Raw genomic sequence first — 26,101 nt, 5'->3', positions numbered from 1 at the left:
TGATTAAATGGCAAATAGAGTAATATGCCATAAATTGGCGTATTCCTACTGAGGTGAGTTCTCTCATAGATCCAAACGACATTAGCTTTCCTTCCTCAAAGCAGTCTCCGACCGTTAGTATACCTGCCTCTGCCCAGGTTGCAGCAGAGTACATGCCCGCTGTGATCCCCTTTCCTGGGATTTGCCCCAGTGGGTTAAGGTGGGAGTATGGGGTCCCTTTTTGACCCCTTTGGACGTATTTTGTCCAGCATTCGTGTGCGGCTATCATTAATAAGTTACTGGTTGCCCCTTTTGCCAGGGCATTGAACAGCCACGCCAGCAATGGTTTGCCATGTAGCTGCTTCATGATTCATGTAGTTTCAGCCGATTCGGGTCTGTGTATCTAGTTTAGGATCCACTGCAACTGTGCCAAGGCAAAGTACAGTTCAAAGCTTGGGGCTCCCAGTCCTCCCTCACTTAGCGGACGCTGCAGTGTGGCGAGGGCAACTCGAGTCCTACCGCTCCCCCATATGAGTCTTAGTAGGGCTGCGTTTAATTCTCTGAAAAAGCTTTTTGGTATTATCACCGGTAATGCCGCAAAGAGATATAGAAGTCGGGGGAGTAGCAGCATATTCGCTATCGCCACTCTGCCTAGTGGCGATGGTGGCAGTGCACACCAGAACCGTAGAGACCCCTTTATAGAGTTCAGTGTGCGTCCCAAGTTGCCATCCCTCAAGTCATCAGGCTTGTGGTATATATGAACTCCCAGGTATTTGAAGGTGTCAAAGCACCATCTCAAGCCCCCCTCTTGTACTGACTCCCTGTTCTCAGTAGGCCATTCGGTCAATGGGAACAAACATGATTTATCCCAGTTCACCTTTAGTCCTGATATTTTCCCAAATTCCTCTAATAGGGATATCACCAACGGCATAGTTTAATTTCCTTTTCTCACATATATCAGGGCATCATCTGCATATAGCGAAACTATATGGCGAGTTCCTGCGGTAATCACTCCCCATCGCTCCTCCTCCATACGTAACCTGGTCCCCATTGGTTCCATCGCTAAGGCAAACAATAAAGGGGATAGTGGGCAACCCTGCCTGATGCCCCTTTCAATAGGAAAACTGTCAGATATAATGCCTCCTGTCTTTACTCTGGCCCTGGGTTCTGCATATAGTGTCTGCACCCAGCCTAAATAGTTGGGCCCAAACCCCATATTTTGCATTGTTGCAAATAAGTAGTTCCACCCCAGTGTGTCGAATGCTTTCTCGATGTCCAATGACATTGCCACGTTATCGTATGCCTCTAGTAGAGTAGCACCTATTATACTCAGCAGTCTGCGAATGTTCAAGAATGTGTTGCGTTTTGGGATAAAACCATTCTGGTCCTCATGTACTAGGGTGTGTATTATGGGGGCTAATCTGTTCGCCAGTATTTTGCCCAGTATTTTGCAGTCTAGATTTAGTAGCAAGAGTGGTCTGTATGACTTAACATCTGTGGGCTTGCGGCCTTGTTTAGGCAGGACCACAATTAATGTTTCTCGCTGCGAGCACAGGAGTAATTTATGTGACCATGCTTCTTCAAACAGCTCCAGCAAATGTGATTTCAGATGTTTGGAGTACATATTATAATATTCTATTGGTAAGCCATCTATTCCAGGTGCTTTATTCCTAGACATCTGTGCCATGGTCGCTTCTAGTTCTGCCATTGTTAGGGGGGCCTCTAATATCTCTTTATCTGCTTGTGACAGTTGTGTTAAGTTCACTCCCCTTAAAAAGGACCCAAGTTGCTGGCTAGTGCATGCTTCCCGTCCCTTGTATAAGCTTGTATAATACTTTTCAAACGCTTTATTGATTGCTTCTTGGCTAGTGGCCATAGTTCCATCTGCTTGTCTTATAGCCCCTATCGGAGCTTGCTGGCGGTCCTCTCGGAGTAACCACGCCAGTAGTCTCCCTGATCCATCACCTTCTGTCTGCAGACCCATTAGATAATAATTATAGTTGTGGCGACGGAGTCTCAAATCCGCCTCTTTATATTTTAAGCGGGTGTTCCCTAATTCTCCCTGTGATGCCCCATTCTGTGCGTCTGCAATTTCTAGCCTTCTCAGCTCTTTCTCCAATGTGGTGACTTCGACGTGTAGTGAGCGCCTGACCCCCCAGCTGGCAGACAGACAATGCCCCGAACAATGACTTTGTGTGTGTCCCACTCTGTCGCTTTTGTATCTGTGGAGCCCTTGTTAATTTCCCAATAATTTTTTATTGTGTTTAATTCTTCCCTGAAAGCCTGGTCTAGGAGAGCCTCCCCTTGCAGGCCCCACGTAGGTATCGCAGATCTTCTCCTTCCCCACTGCAGCGTTAGCCGCAGCGGAGAGTGATCAGATAACATTTTAGCCAGGGATACCACATCTTTGACTAGTGAGCATATTTATTGTGGGTGCCCCATATGATGTCTATCCTAGTGTGCACTTTGTGGGGTATGGAATAAAACGAATATTCACGTTGTGTGGGGTGGCTTGTATGCCAAATATCATGTAGTCTTAGATCCCCTGCCCATGCCACCAATGGACCGGTAGCGGTTCTATGTGGCAATCCACACGGAGGTGGGGCGGACGATCGGGTATGTTATTTGGTGTGCTATTAAAATCCCCACCCCACACCGCTGGTGCCTCAGTGTTGACTAGCAGGGCCGGCGTAAAGGTTACCAAAAATTCAGGTAATGCACTATTAGGGGCATAGATCCCTAACAGTGTGAGTTGTCTGCCATCTAATTGCCCCTCCAGCGCCACATATCTGCCCCCTTGATCTATTTTGTGTGTGTGATGCACATATGGTACTCCCTGGGCTATCCATATAAGTATGATGTGCCTATAATCTGTCCTCCCCAACACCCCCATAATCCTTTTAGATCAGCCTCTAGTAAGTGTGTCTCTTGCAGGATGGCATTGTGTATCCCCTGGCGCTTAAGACGGGCGTGCACACAATATCTTTTACCCTGAGACGCCATTCCCCGCACGTTCCACGTGATTATGTTGTATTCATGCATGACACGAATTGTAATCTGCCCCGTGTGCTTTGTGCCATCTTTGCTTACGTACTTCGGCCCGGGCCACCAGCACACCCACCATTATTTCCCCCTGCTCTGTATTTGTAACATCAACTGCCGACTGTACCAAATTATTTAGTTGTTTGGAAAGACCTGAGAAACACAACTTCCTGCAAACCCCCCCACCCCAACTAAGCCCCCACAGCAATGCTGAACGTGAAGAAACAACATATACAAAGCACTTCTAACAAAAACCGTATCCATGCGGATACCTTCTGGGGAGGAATAATAGCAATTGGAGGTGACCCTTATAGGGGGTCTCCACCTTTGGTCAAGTTATAAATATCAGAAAACAGTTTACGGATGTCGATGCCTCCGGTGCCCGCCGGCCCCAACAGTGACTCGAATGCAGTGGTGTTTCTTCTTCGGCTATCCCCCTGGGCGAGACAGCACGCCGTTCCTTATAAGTTAAGACCATGTCACATTTGTGTTGGCCTGAGCTTCCGCACCCGTACTCTGTGAAAGTCCTGCTGTTGCCGATGAGTGATGAGATCTCTTTAACCCCTCCTTTTACTGCAATCACAGTGCATCTGCTGATCTGGGAGTTACCTTCGGACCTCTTAGCGCCTCTAGTAGTGTCGAGTCAGAGCTCACTGAGTCTGTATGGTCACTTACTTTGGTCTGCAGTGCACTGAAGGAGTTTTGTGTGTGTAAGGACGTCTCTTGCAATACCTTTGCCCTCTCAGCCGCCGCTTGTTTTACAGAGGGTTGTGATTTAGAGCGTTTCCTGGTTTCCTTCGATCCGGTGGTGTAGTCCATTCCTCGTCCTTTCCTGTGCCTTGTCGGGGTTGTGCCAGCCCCTTGGCAAGCAGCCATATCCACGCGTCTTCCGGAGAGGGAAAAATATGTGTCTTATCTTCTGATATTACTCGGAGTTTAGCAGGGAACATTAGAGCATACTTAATATTGTGTTCTCTAAAACATTGTTTGATCCTCACAAAGGGGTTATGTTGTTTCTGTACTTCTTGAGTAAAGTCCGGGTAAGCAGTGATAGATGAACCCTCATACTGGATGGGGCCTTTATTGCGGAAGTGTTGCAGTATGGCGTCTCTGTAATTCAGAAATCTGGCTATTAGTGGCCAAGGCTGCATCCCCAGCTCCGGTTGTCTCCCCGGTACCCTGTGTGCTCTCCCCACTGAGAAAAACTTTGACGGGTTACCCAGCATAACTTAATTGATTAAATATTATTCCAGGAATAGTTCTGAGTTTTGGCCTTCTGACCTTTCGGGGAACCCCAGGAAGTCGGGATCTGCCCTCCGCCTCCTCCGTCCTGCGCCACGGGTCCTTTACCTCAAATTCCAAGGCACAAATCTGTTTTTGATGTTCTTGTACTAGTGGGTTGAGTCCGCTTAGTGTGTCTTCCACCATGCCCACTCTTTCTGCCAAGTTACGATGATCCACTCTTAACAGGTTAAGATCTTGGGACACTATCAATTCTATTTTCTAGTGAGGATTGAGTATCCAATATTGCCTGCAGGATTTTCTCGAATTGAGTTGAGTGGGTTTGCAGTGTGGATTCTAAAGAGGACAGGCTGGGCATTGTTTGCTGATCAGCTAATGTTGTCCCGAGCGTGGGATGCTCTTGGGCTTTGGCTGCTTTCGATTTCCTTGCCATAGTCACTATTTTGCGGTGCTCCACTGTACTTATTTAAGTGTCTTACTGTGGTTAATGATTTCCAAAGGGGGGCCTGTTTCTTCAGGTTTACTTGGGGACACTCCCTGCGCTGGTCAACTGGGCGGCCAATAAGCAAAGTCTCTACAAGTTTGGGAAGTTCCCGCTGCTGTAACACTCCTGTTGAACCTTCCTGCCTTTGCTTATCCACCCACGCAGCAGAGGCCGCTAAAGCAGAGGTTAACAGCCCCGGCAGGCTGTACGCTTGCATACTCGATTCAACACTTGCCGAGGTCATGTCAGCAGTCCATTGCAGCTCCGCACACCATCTTTGATTCCGTGCCCCCGGGACATGGCTCTTTTCTCATGGGGTGTGTTGAAAGAGGGACCCCACCTCCATTAACTCGCTGCTGTGCCTCCCTACCCCTCCGCACTTCAGGAAGGACGGGGGGGCTTCTATGTACCCACGGCGTGGGCCCACTTTATTTAACTAACTTGGGCCCTAGTCACCATCTTGTGGAGGTGGTCCTCCGCTCTTGTCTGAGCCTGGTACCTCTCTGCTATCAGTTACTGTGCTTCCACTCGCGCTGGGGGCCTTCCTGCTGCCTTTGGCCGTCTCAAGCGCGGTAGGAGTCCACCTATTGGCCTCCGAGGCTCGTTGTCCCAGGTGCCGGGTCTTTTACAGGAAGTCACGCAGCTCCTCCAGGAGCAACGTGCAGTAGTTGTGCCGGAGGGTGGGGGAGGGGGAGAAGAGGGAACGAGAGACCAACCAGAGGGGGTCGGCAAAGCAGTGCCAGCCCCCGGCGAGTCCCCCCTCCCACTTACCACACTTCTCTGAGACGTGCAGGGGCTCAGCAGCTGCGCGAGAGCAGGAGGTCCTTTGTTGTAGAGGCTGCACGCGTCCTGCAAGCCTCCGGGAGCTGCTCGCCTCACTTTGAGTCCTCCGTGAGGCACTGCCGGTACTCGGGGAGACAGCCCCTGCCCCTCAGCAGCGCCCCTGGAGGCGCCAACCAGGATTTTAGGTGGGCCCCAGATGGAGCCTACGTATCAGGCATCCGTAGCAGCCGCCATCTTGGCCACTTCCTGTGCTTAAGTTTGAAACTCACCTACTTATTCCCTTAGTGATCTCTTGAACCATCTTTCTACATATTTGATATCTGCTAACAAACATTACAGCTGTCCCATGATACATTTTGGTGTTTCAAAGGGGCCACATGGATTTAGACCATCATAAGACATGCACAGTTTACCCAGTTTACATGCAAAATAAATCACCCGCAATGCGATTTAAAGACTTTTTGCCCAATTCACTATAACAAGCCACATGGTGGTGCAAAAGCGTCAATTTGAAATGATTGTTTATGTGCAGGAAGGGACACCTTCCATCACATAAACAATAATTTATGGCATTTTGCTCTTTCTATGCATACTGCAGATTGCAGCACACATAGAAAAAGCCAAAAACAAGAAGGAATAATAGTATTCCTCCTTGTTGCACCTGGGTGGCATTAGATTTGGGCGCTGCCTTAGGTTTACGAAAACACGTAAATCTGAGGCAGCATCAAAATGCAATGGGTGTTGCTGTGGCACGTCCACAGCAACACCCATTGCACGCCCCTTCCACACAAAGTGCTGCATGTGAACGGGTTGTTAAGCCTCAAAAAGTGGCACTAGGGGCCCATACATATGCACCAAATTGTGTGGTATATTAATCCCACTCCATATTATCCACTACTTAAAAGGCTAACAAATGCTTCAGTTTTAAATGCAATACATGTTGGGATTTTTTTGTTTTTTGTATGCTTCCCATTATTATTTATACAAAAAAAGAATGAAACATATAAACATTCCGGATTTACTGTCTCCTTGGGCCAGACCTATCCTCTACCTGGGCTCTCTCCTTGTGGGGATGTCTTGCACAGTCCCTCCACAGCCCAAAAGAAAAATACCCTCCCTGCTGCATTCCTCAGGTCCCATAACATCCTGGCTTCTTTTAGGGCATATACTTGTCAATGGACTTAATGGCCAGTCCACAGAAGTAGAAAAGAAGCCCTCCAGGCCCCCCCAGCATGTTGATTCCCTCAATGTTTTTGAGGTGGAATAGGGAAGCCAGCACCACTGGCTATGGGGAGGCCCATTCTAGTCTTCAGGGTCAGTTGGAGTCAAAATTGTTCAGCTCCCCTTTGCAGTGGCATCACGTGGCTTTTCCTTCCAGTTAGGCCTCCTTTTGCTTTTGCAGTGTCTTCTTATCTGTTTCAGCTTTGTGTAGGAATTATTTAGTAGGGGTGGACATTTCTGAAAGTCTGACACCACTACCAGTCCTAGGATGCTACATCATCCCTCCACCCCATCCCAATCTTCCTGCACAGCATTTTGGGGCATTCCAGTATAGTAACTTAAAGTAGTCTGTGGAAAAAGCTTCTCTAAAAGCCTTCACTCCACCTTCAGGTGACACAGATGCCTGACCCCCTTCCACCAAAACGTCAAAGGCAAGGTCCTCTATTTTGGGCAGCAGACATATGGCCCTCCTGCTCCGTTTCTGTGAACCTGGGCTGTCGTAGCTGTGGACAAAATGCTTAACAGATGCATAATTCTTCCTCATTCCTTTCTTCCCCCCAAGAACAGAATCAATTCAAATATTAGGTAGTCAAATGCAAAAAATCCAAGGGGATGAAATGGGCTGAATCTATATGCTAGAGTAACTGAGTGACTTGTATAATGATGTTGAAGATGGACAATGATTGAGGGTCAGCTAGGTGACTAGGTTAGGAGGTTCGTGGTCAAGGATACTGGCTTAGGAATCTAAGAATTAATTCTGAAAAGACAAGAGTTTAATGTTACCAGTGCTGCATATACCAGGATTGACAATTTGTGCAGCAGATTGGAATTTAAGATCTTGCTTATTTTCCAGTGATTGGTGTCTCAACCTAGAGTTGTTTGGGAGGAGCAATGATTGGCAGAGTTAGTCCAGAGTAGACTAATATGTGAAGAGGCTAAAAAGTGAGTTTCCTCATGTTTTTAGTTGGCATGTGAATCCAGAGGCAGAAAGACCCAACATGTATGGCAGAACAGATATCAGAGTGTATCAGTTTCCTCTATTTGCTAAGGTACTGAGGGCCATATTTATACTTTTTGACGCAAAACTGCGCTAACGCAGTTTTGCGTCAAAAAAATTAGCGCCGACTAACGCCATTCTGAAGCGCCATGCGGGCGCCGTATTTAATCAATGACGTTAGCCAGCGTTAGCCGGCGGCGCTGCCTGGTGTGTGTGGAAAAAAACGACGTACACCAGGCAGCGCCGGCGTAGGGGGATATGGAGCTTGGGCGCCAAAAAATGGGGCAAGTCAGGCTGAGGCAAATTTTTCGCCTAAACCCGATTTGCGCCATTTTTTTCCACTCCCAACCCCCATAGAAATGACTCCTGTCTTAGCAAAGACAGGAGTCATGCCCCCTTGCCCAATGGCCATGCCCAGGGGACTTCTGTCCCCTGGGCATGGTCATTGGGCATAGTTGCATGTAGGGGGGCACAAATCAGGCCCCCCTATGCCACAAAAAAAAATTAAAAAAATACTTACCGGAACTTACCTTAATGTCCCTGGGATGGGTCCCTCCAGCCTTGGGTGTCCTCCTGGGGTGGGCAAGGGTGACAGGGGTTGTCCCTGGGGGCATGGGAGGGCACCTCTGGGCTCCTTCCGAGCCCACAGGTCCCTTAACGCCTGTCCAGGCGCTAAAAAACGGCGCAAAAGCGGCCGTACGTCATTTTTTGGGACCCGCCCACTCCCGGGTGTGAATTTTGCCCGGGAGTGTAAATACGGCGCACATGCCTCGGAGTCAATTTTTTAGACGTGAACGCCTACCTTGCATATCATTAACGCAAAGTAGGTGTCCACGCAAAAAAATGATGCAAACTCCATGGACTTTGGCGCTCGACGCGTCTAACGCCAAAGTATAAATATGGAGTTAGTTTTGCGTCGGAATTGCGTCAAAAAAAACGACGCAATTCTGGCGCAAACAGAGTATAAATATGCCCCTGAGAGTTTTGCTTTGGCTCAGAAGCAATCAGGAGACACTGGTATTGGGAACACCATTTTGGTACTCGTAGCTGTGGCTACCCTTAGTAAAGGAAATTTCAGCGAATTGCCCAGTATTATTAGTTATGTTACCAGCTATGGTGGGAGGGCTTGAAGGTGAAATTCATAATTTAGTATTAGATAATCTTCAGTGGGTGGTTTGGAAGATATCCAAAGTTTTCTATATTACAAGGTCTTTCTATGGAGCCAACAAAGCTTGTTTCATTAAAAACTTGTAGATCTGCATTGGAAAATGGCTTTATAGGTGTCTGGAAAAGAGTAATGACCCCATTTCTGCTGATGTGGTTCATGTTTTGAATTTCTTGGTGGAAGAATTTGAACAGGGCCTAGTTGAATGTGAATTTTTGTCATTAATCAATTTAAGAGGGACATGTGTTGCTGGATGGATAGCCAATATGAAAGGATGCGTTGGTGCAGAGGTGGAAAATTGAAGTTGCTGTTGTGCTTAGTGTTTACAGTAGTATTTTGAACATAAGGGGACTGGAATCAACAATTAGAATTTTTCAGCTAGAGGGTGTCTTTATTTCCATTCAATTACATCAAAGCTAATGTCTGAGTATTTTATTATGTTTATTCCATGTTGATAACAATATATGTGTGGTGAGATGTTTTACAAAGCATAAGAGGAGGAGTACTCATTACGAGTGTGGGGGTCTTAAGACCGCCACACTCACGGTGGCGGTTGGACCGCTGCCATAGTGGTGGTCCGACCACCACATTGTGACCATGGTGGAGCCGACACAGTTCAACCGCCGGCACCACCAGTTTGCCGCCAGTCGACAGCCTTCCACCAACCTTTGAATGGCAGTCAGACAGGGCAGTGAAGGGGCCCCCATGGAAAGCCCTGTCGTCCTTTTCACTGCCCAAATTGCGAGCAGTGAAAAGCGCAATGGGTGCTATCACACCTGACGCACTGCAACAATGCTGGCAGCTCATTACAAAATAGGGCCCGCAGAAGGAAGGCCAAATAGGTGGTCATCCTGACTCAGGACTTTGGCAGGCTGCCTCTGCCACCCGCCAAAGTCATAATGAGCCCCTAAATGTAAGGAAGTGGCAGATGGCTTGCTGTTTGCTTTCTTTCAGGAAGCCAAGTAGTCAGTTTGTTACCCCTTCCTTGGTGAGATGATTGAGAAAACTGATGTAGGAGGGTGGCGAGAATGAGTTGTTTTTTTTGGGGCACACTCAACAATGATCACAAAGGCTACTAAATCATTTGCTGTTGCTGGAAGACTGTATGACATTTTGTTTTCTGCAGATTGGTTAAAAGTTAGCATTTTTAACTCAATTTCATTAAACACATTGGAGCAGATTCTATACCACTCTCCATTTCCCACTGTTTCATCATTTTAATATGTGTGCTTTAGTCACAAGATCTTCCTGGGGGTTACTTATGTGAGAAGTCAATAAGAGTTTTAATTAGGAAGAGAAATGTTTAAACAAGTATGCAAGTTTATATCTTGACACAAGCATATGCAAGGTATCATATTTAGTCGATTTGGAGCTATTGGCATTGTAAATGCATAACTGGATTTTTTTTTGCAACACTAATTGGTCAACCCTGGCGCATATTTTTTCCCTTTCTGCCACATAATTCCAGTGGCCCTGCATATAACTAAAGGGCTAGTAGGTCTACTGGAATATTTTTTTAAACAAGGCCCTTAAAACACAAACTACTCCCAAGTGAAAAACATATTTACTTGGCAGTTGGTACATGCGACATTGCCCACGGAGCAACGAATAAATAATCGCACTCAAAGAATGCATGTTTATTGGATCACTGTCCCTGTAATGCAGTCTGGGGAGTTGAACAAAACACCTATGATATTTTATACACTTGAGGAGTGCCACCTCACATGATATTAATGATCTTCAGTCAGTCTTGAACTGAAATATTAGTTGTAAAATATTGTAAAGCATAATCAACTGTAAGCTCTCCTTGAGGTTAGTTTTATAGAGACACAAACCCACAGCTCAAGTTTCATAGACACAAACAACACAAACAGGTGTACTTCATCTAGTCAAGTTTCTACTTTGCATTTGCAGCAGCTATCATGATATAAAAATAAAACTTCAAGACCCAGCAAAGCTGAAACATAAACTAAATGAGCGATTCATGCATTGAACTAAGAAGCTTGACAGCTTTACGAATAGTAATCCAAGGGTTAGTTTCCAGCTTGTATCACTTTACAAAATAAAACTACAAATCCCAGGGTGAATATGTATGCTGCAAAGAATGTGTACTACGCAGATCAGAGTGCATATAATGTAAAAATGCTAAATGAACTCTGGTGGTTAATTTTCTTTTTGGAGAGAGAGCATACTGTTGTCTATTGGAAGTATGGACTCATTATAAGGTAGCACAGAGGGTGAATGTTCTTTCTGGAGAGAGAAATTACTTTTGTCTAGTGGAACATTGGGCTCATTACAAGGTAGTGCAAAGGGTGCCTGTCGCAAAGAATGTACTGTATACGAGGCAAATCTTAAAGTGCATATAATGTAAAAATTTTAAAATAATTCTGGCAAATTATGTTCTTTCTGGAGAGAGAACATACTTTTGTCTAGTGGAAGCTTGGAGTCATCATAAGGTAGTGCAGAGGTTTAAGGTTCCTGCTGTAATCAACATGTACTAGGCAAATCACAAAGTGCATGTAATGTAAAAATGACAAAATAATGGTGGATATTTATGTTCTTTCTGAGGAGAGAACATGCCCTTGTATGTTGGAAGCTTGGAGTCATCATAAAGAAGTGCACAGAGTTATTATGCCTGCACAGACAATGTGTACTAAGCAGATCAGAGTGCATATAATGTAAGCACGATACCGATGACCGAGTTTCCACTCTGGAATGCTGTGAGAGCCATGGCAGCCAAGACAACGTACCTTTGTCTAGTAGAAGCTTAGAATCATCCTAAGGTAGCACACAATGTTAATATGTCTGCTGCAAAGAACGTGTACTAAGCAGATTAGAGTGCATATAATGTAAAAACGATGCCGCTGATTGAGTTTGTGCTCTAAGGGCTGTAGGTTCCATGGCAGCCAAGAGAATGTACTTTTGTCTGGTGGAAGCTTGGAGTCATTATAAGGTAGCACACAGGGTTATTTTGCATGTTGCAAAGAATGTGTGCTAGGCAAATCACAAAGTGCATGTAATGTGAAATTTTCAAAATTAATCTGACAATTTATGTTCTTTCTGGAGAGAGGGCATACTTTTGACCAGTGGAAGCTTGGAGTCATCATAAGGTAGCACACAGGGTTAATATGCCTGCTGCAAAGACCCTATACCAAGCAGATCAGAGTGCATATAATGCAAAAATGATACCACCAAAAGAGTTTGGTCTCTGATCCTTGTGAGTGACATGCAAGCCAAGAGAATTTACTTTTATCTAGTGGAAGGTTGGAGTCATCATAATGTAGCCCACAGGGTTAATGTGCCTGCTCCAAAGAAGGTGTACCAGGTAAATCACAAAGTGCATGTAATGTAAAAATGTCAAAATGACTATTGTGATTTATGTTTTGTCTGCAGTGAGAGCGTACTTTGGTCTAGTGGAAGCTTGGAGTCATCATAACGTAGCACACAAGATTAATGTGTCTCCTGAAAGGAACTGTCCTAGGGAAATCACAAAGTGCATGTAATGTAAAAATTTCAAAATAACTCTGGTCATTTATGTTTTCCTGGAGAAAGAATGTACTTTTGTCTAGTGGAAGCTTGGAGTCATCCTAAGGTAGAGCACAGGATAAACGTGCCTGCTGCAAAGAACTTGTACTAGGCAACTCAAAAAGTGCTGATTTAATGTAAAAATGTCAAAATAACTGGCAATTTATGTTCCTTCTGGAGAGAGAACGTACTTTTGTCTAGTGGAAGCTTGGAGTCATCATAAGGTCTCGTACAGGGTTAATATACCTTCTGCAAAGAATGTGTGCTAAGCAGGTCAGAGTGCATATAATGTAAAAACTATACAGCTGATCAAGTTCGTGTTCTGAGCACTGTGGGTGCCATGGCAGCGAAGAGAATGTACTTTTGTCTAGTGGAAGCTTAGAGTCATTATAAGGTAGCACACAGGGTTATTGTGCATGCTGCAAAGAATGTGTGCTAGGCAAATCACAAAGTGCATGTAATGTGAAATTGTCAAAATAACTCTGGCAATTTATGTTCTTACTGGAGAGAGGGCATACATTTGACCAGTGGAAGCTTGGAGTCATCATAAGATAGCACACAGGGTTAATATGCCTGCTGCAAAGTCTGCATACCAAGCAGATCAGAGTGCATATAATGTTAAAATGATACCACAAAAGAGTTTGCTCTCTGAGCATTGTGAGTGACATGCAAGCCAAGAGAATTTACTTTTATCTAGTGGAAGGTTGGAGTCATCATAAGGTAGCCCACAGGGCTAATGTGCCTGCTGCAAATAAGGTGTACCAGGTAAATCACAAAGTGCATGTAATGTAAAAATGTCAAAATGACTATTGCAATTTATGTTTTGCCTGCAGTGAGAGCGTACTTTGGTCTAGTGGAAGCTTGGAGTTATCATAATGTAGCACACATGTTTAATGTGTCTCCTGAAAGGAACTGCCCTAGGGAAATCACAAAGTGCATGTAATGTCAAAATGTCAAAATAACTCTGGTCATTTATGTTTTCCTGGAGAGAGAATGTACTTTTGTCTAGTGGAAGCTTGGAGTCATCATAAGGTAGCGCACAGGGTTAATGTACCTCTTGCAAATAACTTGTACTAGGCAACTCAAAAAGTGCTGAATTAATGTAAAAATGTCAAAATAACTCTGGCAATTTATTTTCCTTCTGGAGAGAGAACGTACTTTTGTCTAGTGGAAGCTTGGAGACATCATAAGGTCTCACACAGGGTTAATATACCTGCTGCAAAGAATGTGTGCTAAGCAGATCAGAGTGCATATAATGTAAAAACCATACCACAGATCAAGTTTGTGCTCTGAGCACTGTGAGTGCCATGGCAGCCAAGAGAATGTACTTTTGGCTGGTGGAAGCTTGGAGACATCATGAGATAGTTGTTAGAAATGAGGTCTCTAGTTGGCAGAGGTATACACCCTTGTCCAAGTAGGGAACCCAATCCTAGTCAGGGTAAGTCACACATAGTCCAAATTATCCTGTGCCCACCCTCTGGTAGCTTGGCACTGAGCAGTCAAGCTTAACATAGAAGCAGAAAACCACTTGTCAATGACATCTCCCACCACATACCTTGGCACCACATCTTTGGGTATGCAAACCTTTTTGTCTCCAGCAGGTCCTGTATGCATGCTGCCACCATCACTGAGGGACTCAGACTGCCTAGATTTGAGCTCCAGCTCTTTCAGACTCAGTTCATGAGTCAGAAGTAGTTTCTTTTCAGCCAAGGCCAAATCAGCTGCAGCCTCAGCTTGTTTGGCTTCTTTCTCAGGTGGTTGGGCTTCATTTTTTAATCTTGCCAACTGCATTTGAAACTCTCTCTTCTCCCTCATTTCCTCTGTGGTCAGGCCATGACTTGAGTCACTGCTTCATGGTTTAGCAGGGGGCAAAGATCCAGGGGTGGCATCTGCCATTGCTGTTAGCAAATCCTCTGGAGAGCACTCCTCTTGCTCTCCCAACTCAACATGCTCTTGTGAACGGGCTTCTGTCCAGGCCCTCAGTGCCTTTTGGTCCTCCTTTTTCTTGGAGGCTTCTCGGGTAGGGACTATATGCCCTTGCAGAACCCTTTCAGCTGGCTGACAGTGTATGCCTCCAGCTTAGCTAGGTCAAACTCTCCATCTCCTGCTTGAGACCCAGCCAGAGACATGTTGTATGGGATTATAGTTAAATGTCAAGCAGGAAAACTGCAGCAAAACAGAAAATAAAACAAATTGACCTTTACCTGTGGATAGGTAGTGTACACATAGCTATTGCATGTGACTTCACAAACACAAGTTCTATCCTCACTGCTGATCACCAATGTTAGATTTGGGGTCTCTAGTTGGCAGAGGTATACATCCTTGTCCAAGTAGGAACCACAATCCTAGTAAGGGTAAGTCACACACAATCCAAATTATCCTGTGCCCACCCTCTGGCAGCCTGGCACTGAGTAGGTAGGCTTAATTTAGAAGGCAGTCACAGATCTGGCTTTAATCCATCACTCTTTTCCTCACCATGCCACCCGCAGTTTGGACCTAGCCACAAGCAAATCAGTCTTGACCCTGTTCCTTATGGGAACAGTCCAACCCAAACTGTCACGCCAGAGCCTCCCTGGACCGGAAACAAGCATCTTGGGAACAGTTCCAGGCTAGCTTGAATCCAATGGCACAGTGAGCATGGGACCCACATCTGGGCACACCCTTCCCACTTAGGGCAACTTTAGCAACACAAAAGGATGATGGACGGAGCTTACAAAGTTGAAACTAGCTCTTGAGGAGAAGAAATCAGTCCAAGAGCTCAGTTTGAAGGAGATAGACATAAGAGCCCTGTTAGACCTGACAGCCTTAGCGTGGTCACTGCTAACTTTTTTCCTGCCTCCCTTTAGTTTTGCACACTGTTTTTGCTGGTTTTAGGACTCTGTGTACTTTACCACTGCTAAACAGTGCTAAGGTGCATATGCTCTCTCCCTTAAAACACAGTGATATTGGTTCATACCCAATTGGCTTATTTAATCTACTTATAAGTCACCAGTAAAGTGCCCTACATGTGCCCAGGGCCCGTAGATTAAATGCTACTAGTGGGCCTGCTGCATTGATTGTACCACTCACATATGTGGCCCCTTCACCATGCCTGAAGCTTGCCATTGCGAGGCCTGTGTGCAGTTTCACTGCCACTTCGACTTGGCCTTTAAAAGTACCTGCCAAGCCTTAAACCCTCCTTTTTCTACATATAGGTCACCCCTAAGGTAGGCCCTTGGTAACCCATAGGGCAGGGTGCTATGTAGGTGAAAGGCAGGACATATAACTGTGTAGTTTATATGTCCTGGTAGTGTAGAACTCCTAAATTCATTTTACATTGCTGTGAGGCCTGTTCCTTTCATAGGCTAACATTAGGGCTGCCCTCATATACTGTTTGAGTGGTAGATTTTGATCTGAAAGGAGCAACAAGGTCATATTTAGTATGGCCAGAAAGGTAATACAAAATCCTACTGACTGGTGAAATTGGATTTGATATTACTATTTTAGAAATGCCAATTTTAGAAAGTGAGTATTTCTCTGCACTTAAATCCGTCTGTGCCTTACAATCCACGTCTGGCTAGGCTACTTGACAGCTCCCTTGTGCGTTTGACTCAGACAACCCCAAACACAGGATGCTCAGTCACATCGGCACACATCTGCATACTGAATGGGTCTTCCTGGGTTGGGAGGGTGGCAGGCCTGACACTTACATTTGAAAGGACAGTGGCCTGCCCTCACACAATGGACTGCCAAACCCCCTACTGGGACCCTGGCAGACAGGCTGGAACTGAAAGGGGACCTGGTGCATTTCTAAGCCACTCTTTGAAGTCTCCCCCACTTCAAATGCACATTTGGGTATTTAAACTGGGCCTCTGACCCTACCAACTCAGACACTTCTGGACAAGATACCACTAATGAAGAAACTCCGAACCAGACCCTGCAACCTGCCAAGAGGAACCGCCTGGCTGCCCAAAGGTTTCACCTGACTGCTTTTCTGCAAACAACTGCTGCCATGCTGTTGCCATACTGTTTTGCTGCCTTCTGACTCTGCTGAGAAGTGCTCTCCAAGGGTTTGGATAGAGCTTGCCTCTTATTCCTTGAAGTCTCAGGACCAAAAAGACTTCCACCTGAAAGACCTCCTTGTGCGGTGACAATTAGACGCACAGCCTGCCAGAAACAATGCACAGCCTCCATTGTGGTGAGAAAATCACTGCACACTGAACCAGAACGATGCAGCCTGGCTCCCCGAGAGTAGATCGACGCAGCACCAGAAATTTCCCTGCATCGCCCACCGGAGAGACGCAGCTCCTGTGACTTCGTCCTGCACGCTCAGGATTTCTCTGCATCGTCCACGGGGCCTCCAAATACCCCAGAACCTGAAGAGGATCCAAGTCTGTGCGCCGGAAATCGATGCAAGGCCTTGGCTGCATGGAAAATATTGACGCATCGACTGTGTGCGCCCGGAGAAAACAACACACACCTCCCCGTTTTCCACCCATCTCCTCCTCTGCGGCCCCTTGATGATAATTTAGATGCAAACCAGGTACTTTGGGCTTGCAAGAGACACTTGTTGCTTTTAAAGACTAAAGACTCCTTTTATCAATCTCTAAAGTGATGTTTTAATGTGTACTTTGACCTGCATTTAACCAGATAAATATTATATATTTGTCTAAACAGTGTGTGGTGTATTTTTGTGGTGTTATACTGTGTTATTGCAAGAATGTATTGCACAAATACTTTACACATTGCCTTCTAAGTTAAGCCTGACTGCTCAGTGCCAAGCTACCAGAGGGTGGGCACAGGATGATTTGGATTATGTGTGACTTACCCTGACTAGAATGAGGGTCCTTGCTTGGACAGGGGCTACCCTGACTGCCAACCAAAGACCCCATTTCTAACAAGCCCTGGAAGTAGGGTCTAACAACAGTACTGGTGGCAGAATACCAGCAGTGTCTACTGGTGAATCAGAAGTCTGGACACCCCAGGATTTGGTGCCCAGTCATGTGGTGGGGAGTGACCTAGACAAATGATTTGATTAAGTGTCTCTAAGAGTTTCCAAGGACCCAGAGGAGTTCTGGGTTGGTAACGTGTGGAAGTACATGCCCACAGTGTGGAGGGATACAATTCTAACATTAAAGGTGGGGGGCAGCACACTGCACTGCTATGAAGGTCATACTAGTCAACAAGCTTGAGCTGACACCTAAGAAATACCAACAAAGATTCAGGGCCAGTCCCAAGATTACACCACAGATCTGAGTGGGCTGCTTAAACTATGCTAGCAGGCACTGAATGGATGTGAGAGGGACAGCAAAGGAGAAAAATATACAGGGTTATGCAACTTAATTTTGAAGGGGCACATGCTTAATCTTTGTTTTACAAAGCTGCGCTAACACCTGGTGGCTAGTAAGCTTTCTGACCCCAGGTAGTTTGCTGAGGAGACAACATCTGGGTCAGTGCCAGAGTGTCCAATAAGTTATCTGGGGGACTCCCAAAAGGTTAGACAGTGTTCCTACCAGAAGAAATGGGATAAAAGGAAAGAGTTTTCTAAATGCTCCCAAAACAGCTCACTGGGGAAAAGATCTGGTTTTTATTCCCAATCTGGCCACAAGAAGAAAAGTTTCCCTGACAAAAGCATTCAACTCAAATCTCCCAAGTGCTGCAAGTGCTTTGAATATGGACACTACAAGGGGATCCCAAGTTTTCAAAAAGAGCACCACCTCCCACTAGAGTAATGGTTGAAGGGGTGGCAAGTATAGTGCTGGTGGGGGGGGCGGTTTGCCTTGTTACTGGAGGGGAGTTCAGTGAGATTTTCCTAGTGCCCCTGGGTGATAGTGATATCGTTCCTAAAATCCTAGTGCCCTGTAATACCACAAAGTATAGTCAGTGAGTCACCATCAATGGGCAAGGTGTTGAGGCTCTGAGGGATACAGGTACCCTCATGACTATGGTAAGGAGTCAGATGGTGTCCTCACAACAGGTGATACCCAATGCATTCCACCAAGTTGTGCTGGCTGACAACAGAGAGAAGTGCTATCCTCTGTCTCTTGTTCCATTTGGATGGGGGTGGGGATTCAGGTCTTCTAAAAGTTGCAGTGAGCCTTTCCAGGCTTGTACACTGTTTGCTCGGTAATGATCTTGAACACACTACCTGGAAGGAAGTGGAGCTCAAGGTTCTCGTGGAGATGTTGGGGTTACCTGAGTGAATCTGTGCCACAACAAGGTGCATGGCTGCCCAGGATGGGAATGAAAAAGGGCTGGAGCATGTAAAAATGGCCCAGCCGACCCCTAAGAAGGGGAAAGGCAGAGGGTGTGGGAGACCAGCCCCTGAATGCTCTCTCATAGTGAGGTAGACAGAGCACCTGCGCTGGCTGGCCCAGACTCCCCTAAGGAAGACTTTGTTCCCCTTTGTGACCTGCCAGATCTTGTTGGATGGCATGTGGAAGGATAACCCACCAATGAGGAGTTCTGTAAGGCACAGAGGGAGTGCCCAACCCTTGAAAACATGAGGCAACAGGCTAAAGCCCAAGCATTCATCAACTTTAATCTGGTAGTCAGCAAATTTGCTGGGAGGGGAACCTCTTTTACAGTGAGCCTAAGGCTCCTGTGTACGGGTAAAAGGACCCTGGTAGGCCCCCAATGCTACAGGGCCTTCCTACTGGAGCTGGATAATTAAATTCCCCAGGCAGGATACCTGTGCCAAGAAAAGACCTTTGCTAAACTTGCCTCCCACTTTTATTGGCCCAGGATCAAGAATGCCTCAGGTGTATTCTGTAGAACTTGTGGGACCTGCTAGGCCAGTGGGAAGAGATGGCAGAGGCTTAAAGAACCCTGTATACCCCATACTTTTGTTGGCACACAGTTTGAGATGGTAAGCAACACCATTGTTAGGCCTATGGATACCCCAGATTGCTTCAAGCAACAAGTTTATCCTGGCATGGTGGATCATGTCACTATGTGCCCAGCAGCAATCCCTCTGAGGACCATGACTGCACCTGCAGTGGCAAAGGCCCTGATAGGGATTTTCACCTGAGACGATTTCCCCAATAAAGTGGTGTCTGACATGGGCACAAACTTCACGTCTGCTTAGGTTCAGTCTATGTGGAAGGTGTGTAGTGTAACCTACACGTTGTCCACCACTTACAGTCCACAAATAAATGGGCTTGTTCAGAGATTCAACAAGACTCTGAAGGGCATGAGTAGAGGCTTGCTTGAGGCCTTGTGGAAAAAGTGGGATAACTTCTTGCCATGCCTTCTGTTTGCATACAGAGAGGTGCCACAGAAGCAAGTGGGCTTCAGCCCATTTGAGCTTCTGTATTGGCACCCAGTCAGAGAACCTCTGAGTTTGGTCAAGGAAGACTTTCCCATGAAATAGTGAGCTATATGCTGGCCTTCAGAAGTCAACTGGCTGCGTTATGGAAGCTAGCTTGAGACAACTTAGAAGCCAGGCTGTGATGAAAGAGTGTTATGAGACCAAAATTCTACCACTGTGAAATTTGCAGCCTGGGCAGAAAGTATTGGTTAAGGATCCTGTGGAACCTAGGGCTCCCTAGGACGTCTGGATTGGGGGTTATGAAATGATTAAGAGAAATGGGGAGACCACATACCTGACGGACCTCAAAACACCTAGGCAACACCACAGGATGCTACATGTCAATCTCCTCAAGACCCAATTTGAGAGGTCTGAGCTACACTGCTGTTGGTGGCAAATGGAGAAGAGGAAGAGGAGAGTGAACCTCTCCCTGACCTCTTGGACTGCAAGGAGAAAGATCAGTCATTGGAGGAAGTAAGCCTTGCCCCTAGTCTGACTCCTGAACAGCAGAGGAACTGCTGCCAGGTGCTGGGGCAGTATGCCTTGTTAATATGCCTAAAAATGATGTCAATGAATGCCATGATATGTACCAGTATAGCAATGAACTTGCATCATTATTGTCAAATCCACCCAACATGATCGTCCCATCAACCCCGAGTCAGAAATACGTGGTCAGGGAAGCCCTGCGACCTAGGCCTGAAGCTACAGTTTGACAGATCGCAGGTGGGGGGTGTCACATAGCCCGTAGACAAATGCTTGAACAGGACAAACCCAGAGTGATCCCCCAGATAGGTAACCACACCACAATAGTTGTAGGAGATTGGACTCCAATAAAACACATTTTGCTGTAGGTGCGCGCATTCCCAAAACACTATAAAAGTTAGATGCCACGTGAAGTTCAGCCAATCAGCACATAACATATACAACATGCAGTGATCACGTGCCCCTCATGATGAAAATACGAATACGTTACCTACTGGCCATCATTTTATCCATGTAAGGTCAAGACCCACCTGAGCACCTTATCAGATAATCAGATTTACAGCTCCATGACTAGGACTGGACTCCTTTCCACAAAGAATGTATAGAATTGTTGTATAATCCTTCAAGAATTGTATAAAAGGGCACTCAGAACTCTGTAACTTTGAGAGACAGTCATCAGACCCTGACTCTTGACTACATTTTCCAGATGCTGCATTTAATTGAATCAACTGTTCCTGTTTTGCCAAACGCCTCTTGTGTTTCATTTCTTTAAGGTAAATCCACATTAGAGCAACATTTTGGTGAGCCATAGAGGAGAGAATGGTCCTCTGAGCCTGGACTGCAGCCAAATAAAGGGGACCCCACCAGTATGGATTCACAATCTGTGTAAACAAAGAGGGGTGAGCAGATGCCACAGTTGTTTGAAAGTTCTGCTGAATATGTGGGTCCAACCTGAAGCTGCTGTCAGTGGGTAAGAGACTACTTCTAATCCTTAGTCCCAGCATTTGGTGAATGACAATCTAGGGCTCCACTTGGATCACTGGCTGAGACAAAGATAGCCTGCCTGACCCTGGGTGTGATATAGCGCTCAGCTTGAACCACTGGGGTAGATACTGATGGTACACCTGACCCTCGGTGTGATATAGGGCTCTCCTTGTTCCGCTGGGCAAGGTACAGATGGTACACCTGACCCTGGGTGTGATATAGGGCTCCACTTGGACTGCTGGGTGAGATACAGATAGTACACTTGACCCCTGAGTGTAACATAGGAATGAGGCCTCACTGCTTGGACTGCTGGGCATGACATAGATGGTACACATGTACTCTGGGTGTGATACAGGGCCAACATCTCAATCTTATTTTTAAGTCTAAAATGTTTTTTCTCTGCAGGACCAGTCTCTTAAACACTGGTGAATTCTGAAAGAAATGAGAGGTGTTATTCATTTCCACCACTGAGTGTGACACACTATACACTAACCCCCGGGTGTGAAACAGGGTGCAAGTCGGACATTCGGGAAAGATTTGGATCTTGGAAATTAGGAGTAACATCTGCTTAGCCAAGGACAGCCAGCAGTTGTCGAGTTCTTCCTTTTTCTTCGTGTAAATTGTTGCTATCTTTGTCCCCGAGCCAATGTTGACAGACTATCAAGCTCACTTATTCTGATGTACCGTGCAGAGCCTCCCCTCAGCATCAAGCAGCTTGCACTAGAAGCAGGCTAATTGTTTTTTTTTTACAAAGTCATTGTTGTTTTTGTCCTTTTTTCCTCTCTTTTCTATTTCAATTGCAGCTTTCAATTGATGCATTGTTGATGTTGTGGTACTGATACTCTATTGCAACTATATTTCACTAATGTGCTTATGAAGGAATCACAAACTTTCTCTCACAGACTGCTATTCCATATCTACTACTTCGCTGCTAAAAATTGGTTCATGTTGAAATGTTCTGTTTCATAATGTTTTGAAACTGACCATTGCACCTTCTTTCAGGTCTGATTTTTTCATATGTGATGTTTTATTTATTGTAAAAAGTCTGTTTGAATAATTTCTCTCTAAAGTTGGGCTCATAGCTAGTAGGTATTTCCAGCATCATCCTGTGTGCATATTTTCCTATGATCAGAGCAGAATTTAGTGGCCGTTGTTAAGCCGCATGCAAACTAGATTCTCCACGCAGGCTAAAAAGCTAAATAAATACTGCTGTTAATGGCACACACATAATACAGCACATGTGTTCCCCTGGCCAGAGGGGTGAACCTTTGACATCAACACAATAGAGCACACACTGACACACATTCAGACCAAATTTATGGGGTGAAACAAGGCTAAAAGAGAAGCACTGTTAGAACTATGGAACATATTCGAGGTGGCCCAGTCCTGCAACCACCCAGAACCCACAAGCATTATATGTAGGAACGGAGGTGCTCACTCTGATGCCTGAAATTCCTGCACCAAGCTATACCAATCTACCTGTTGTGGGACCTGGACGCCCCCCCGATGACTAGCAAGCTGCTGGATCCAGGCTGGAGAGATTCCAGCCCAGTTGGTACTAGGGTTCCCCCAACCTCAACCCCCCCGCCACAACCTGTCATGCAAACCCAAGCATTGCAGGGAGGATGCACACTGAACCATCCAGTAGAATGCTCTCAGGTGATTGAGAGGTCCATTGCGGTGCTCGACAGAGACACCACCAGTGGAGGAGAAAAAAAGTTCCCAGCCTTCCAGGGTTTGACTTCAGAAAAGGAGCAACAGGGTACACTCCCCCAAAGTATGCTCAAACAATGGAAGAGACAACAGGAGGTGAGCTTCAGGATACGTTCCTACCAAGGAGAAATGCATGCAGCACCGAGCAAAGGATGCAGCCCAGGTAGGAGTTAGAAAAAAGGCACAGGTTTAGGAGAGAGACAAAGAGCGAGCTCTCACCTGTGAAGTGCAAAGGGAGAAGAGAGCAGTGTGCCCTCCCCTGGAGCAGAGCAGAACCAGGCCCCATGCTCCATGTGAAAAGGAGTCGGAAGTAGAACCAGAAGGGAGGCCCCCATCAAGAACCTACACCCCACCAGACTGCCAGCTCAGGAGAGGGGCCGACCAACAAATAAGGGATCAGAGTAGCCTAGTCCAACCCCAATTAAGGCACAGAAGAAGCAAAATGGCACCTTTACACATGTGCGGGGAGAGCAAATAAGAAGACGTCCGCCGCTCCCTCGAACACGCAGATCAGACGGACTGATCCCTAGAGAGATGGTGTTTAGAGAACAAAGCAAGGCCTTTGACTGACCATTTTGCCACCTGCTGGCCCTTTGGGCCGAAAGGGAAGGCCAGCATGTTGAACCATGGCTGGAGGAGGGATCCTTCAAACCAGACGGCATGGCTGTTGCGGAAGACTGCATCTGGCATGAAGGGGGAGATCCCAAAGTGAACTTCCCCTATGCAGGAATGCCTGAGAAGTTGGGAGCACTACAATGAGGAAAAACCCACAAAAATACTCAAGACAAAATATCCCCATTGTTACAGAAGGGCACGCCAAGGGCCATCTATGTGCCATGGGCTCAGAGGGACAAAGAAGGGCTCAGGACCAAACTACCCCCATTGATGGACAAGACAGGAAAATGGATCACATGTTTTGAGAAAAACACCAAGGAATAAGCCTAACAATAGGTGATATCAAGATTCTGCTTAGCAGCATAATCAGAGAACAGACTAGCACAGTGTTTTCCTAAGCCTGCTTCTCAACAGTCATGCTGACTAATACTGAGCATGACAGGGCACATTCAATTTATTCAGATACCAGATATAGATGGCCCTGAGGGAAATGTACTCTGACTGCCCTGATATAGGAGGATTAAAGGTGGAGATCATGAAGCCTGGGGAACTGACTTTCTAGACAAAATGAGGGAATGATGGGGACAAGACTCAGGACAGCATTGGACTGATATTGGGCCCCGGGTTGGATTCTTTTTTAACATCCTCAAAAAGGGGCTGCCCACTGAAATACAGAGTGGGCTGGACAGCGTAGTAGGGTTGGACACCAATCCATGGTGGGAAATATAGGCTCACATATTACAATACTACAGGTAGGAGCAGGAAAATGACAGGAAAAAACAGAAGTAAGCCCAGAGAGACATCTGAAACTGTACATAAGTTAAAAAAGACCGTTCTCAAGAGAGCTGCATTGGCTGCGATAGCTGCAAGCGTGCAAATGGTACAAGTCTTGAAGGGAGCTCTGCCTCAGGACCTCAGAGGGTTTCCACCCAGTCATAGCAGCAGAGATCAGGGAAGCTAGCAACAGCCAGACCTGAGAATGTGCTACTGTTGATGCAGAATGTGCCACATGGCCGACAAATGTCAACTAAAGGCATATTGTGAACAAAGAGTGATAAGCCTAGGACAGTCCTCGCAAAATCCCCATCCACCGAACCAAGCCCAGGACTATCCAAGTGCATCCTACATTCAGCCACAGGGAAATCAGGTAGCCACCTCATAACTCCAACAGGGACTGAGTGGTTCGCCAAACACATGGCAACATCAGATAGGGAACCCAACCCAGAAAGGACCGGTGCCATAGCCACTGCAGAGAGGGTAAATGTGTGGGAAGGCAGTGCCTTTGCACAATCGCAAAATCCAAGTACACAGTTGGTCAGAAATCCCAAAAAAGTTTACATTCACAGCATACCCACTGCAAAACTCATCTAAAAAAAAAAGACTAGTGACAACCCATACCTTTACTTGCACTCAGGAATGGCTGTGTTATGTTTTGTCAATAGGGAATCTACACTAGAGTCTACCATTCCGGTGCCTGCAGGAGACCTACGCCCCACCCCACTGCTTGTCCCACAGGATGAGGTTGTCTGGCCACACCACAAAGGGAGGGCAGTCCGACAAGGGGGCAGGGCTGCCCTCCAACTGTCCAAAAAAGCAGGCACCCAGGTCCCCGCATCCAAGTCCTTGACAGCAGGCTTCGGGTTGAAAGGATGCCATTCTTCAAAAATAGCCCTCCAGCCAATGGAGGTCCCCTTTCAGTTCCAAAATCAAGTGATGTTCCAGTATCAGGAGCCAGGTTCTCTGCCCTCCTGGGATAATGATGTCCCCATAAAAACTTTGAAGTCAGGAAAATTCGACAGGTTGCGAAGCAATAACATGGCACCAAGACAGTAGGGAAATTCACCAGAGCAATCAGCCGTCAAAGTTCATTACTCGTATCAGGCAGATCTTGATGAGTCCTGGCTGTGCACATGACTCCTACCATAAGCAAATTATATGTCTTCTTTCTCCAAAAGGCTTCCAAACATCAAAGTCTGCTCGTTGGATCATGTCCCTCCAAAACAAACGAGAATAGCATGTTGCTGGTTAGAAGTCCCTGGCCAAAGCCAGGGGCCGCCGGCCCAAAACATCCTGAATCTGTGGAGCAGGGGAGTGCCGGGAGAAAAATGGACTCTGTAAATGATCATCAGAGCCCCATGCGAGGCACACAGATACAGTCGCTGCAGCGTCTGGCGGTCAGATCACATTAGGCCACCCACAAATACACTGTTCAAGGAAGCAACAGGCCTGATCCCATTCATTGCCTTATGAAACTTATACAGAGGTCAGGGAGGATCTCTCTGACCCACTTTGATATAACACAATAAAAAAGCATTGCATGGAGATCTAGGGACATGCCCAGTGACCCCAAAAAGAGGACCAAAAGGTAGCCCAAAATGAAGTTTTCATTAACCTGACAGTTAGGGAGAACCTCATTTCACCTGACAGTTAGGGAGAACCTCATTTCATGCCGTGTGCAGGAACTAGAGGGGCATACTATGCCCCCAGATCAAACTGAAATCAGCAGCAACACCCAAATTGTGACACGCCTCCTTCCTTGCACACCACACCATGCACATGTAGGTAAAAAGGTTCCAACCA

This window comes from Pleurodeles waltl, chromosome 5 (assembly GCF_031143425.1).
Source record: "Pleurodeles waltl isolate 20211129_DDA chromosome 5, aPleWal1.hap1.20221129, whole genome shotgun sequence".
In the NCBI taxonomy this organism is placed as follows: Eukaryota; Metazoa; Chordata; class Amphibia; order Caudata; family Salamandridae; genus Pleurodeles; species Pleurodeles waltl.
Note: the sequence above shows the minus strand (reverse complement) of the source record.